The following is a 1396-nucleotide window of genomic DNA, read 5'->3' on the forward strand; positions in this document are numbered from 1 at the left end:
CACTGTAATTTCCAATATCATTATTAAGAAGAACATAATGATGCATATAAAGACATTGTTGTTCAGTAATTTAGCAGAATGTTCGCAATATAAGCCTATTATTTTGTTTTAAAAAAATACTGTTGTATTTTGTATGTGTGCCGTTTTGGGTTTCTGCTTATTTTCCCCTCATAACTTCCCTATTTTTTTTTTAAATATGCATAAACTTGTATGTATATACAAGGAAAAGTTTGTTCTACAACTTTTGTTTCGATATATTTTTTCATACAGGCCACCAGTTCTGTAGAAATTGTCTTTTAAAATAAAGTTATTACTTAAATTTCAATATTTTTGCTTTTTTTCATGTAAATTTACATATTTTTTGTAAATGATGACCTAGTCAGTGCTATAAAACCATAAAGTCTGAACAACTTTTACTGAGTAGTATTTTTTTTTTATAAAACTATTATTTTACGAGATATTTGAATTTTAAGAGAATTCCAGAAGGCGACCATTCTCCAATATGGCAGCTAACGCAAGTGCGGCAGGCCATGGTACTTTTGATATGTTGTTCAAGTCACACATCTCTACAGCTAAGGCCCAAAGAAGAAGGCATGAGGTTGCAATCCTCACCACTTGTGGGTTGTTATAAGAAGACAGGCTCACATTGACTCACCATATATTTTGTACTGCATATCACCTTGTTCTCTATTGTAAAGTTGTTTCTTTGGTGCTAACGAAGAAAGAAGAATCAGCTATGTCTTCTTAAAGCCTCCTTGGGAAAACTACGCTACTTCATAACAAAGTTAGAAAGATCAACATCTATAAAGAAGTAATCTTCTCAAACGAATAGCAGATATAAACATAAGAATAATAAATAAATGAACATTACATGTGTGTGTGTGTGTGTGCATGTGTGTTTACATATATCCCTTCATAAACCTAATAATGCACATCTCTCAGAAAAAAAGTAATTTTGCATCTAGATAAAAGATGAAAATGTCGCCGGGCCTTGAAGTTCCCTAGAGCAAAGGAGGGTTTCAGCATCTAAACAGTGTCTGACGAGTAAACAACAGGGAAACTTTTACCGTTTGTACCCTCAGAGATTCGAGGGAAGTTCCAGCTTAACAACGTAAGGCCACATTTACCATAGCGCAATAAGGAAGCAGAGATACACCATTTCTCCTGACCTCTATAAAGGATACTCATCCACAACAAAAAGAAACGAGTAGAAAATGCGGCGAAGTTTCTTTGGCACAATCGAGTTTTCTGTACAGCATATAATACCATATGAAACTCTTAGCTACGGCCCATGAAACTCTCAGCCGCGACCCATGAAACTTTCAGCCACAGCCCGGTGATGGGGTGTTTTGTTGGCACCTATAGAGGTGCCAGACGCACGATCATTGCTAACTTT

Source organism: Macrobrachium rosenbergii, chromosome 1, assembly GCF_040412425.1.
Source record: "Macrobrachium rosenbergii isolate ZJJX-2024 chromosome 1, ASM4041242v1, whole genome shotgun sequence".
NCBI classification, from domain to species: Eukaryota; Metazoa; Arthropoda; class Malacostraca; order Decapoda; family Palaemonidae; genus Macrobrachium; species Macrobrachium rosenbergii.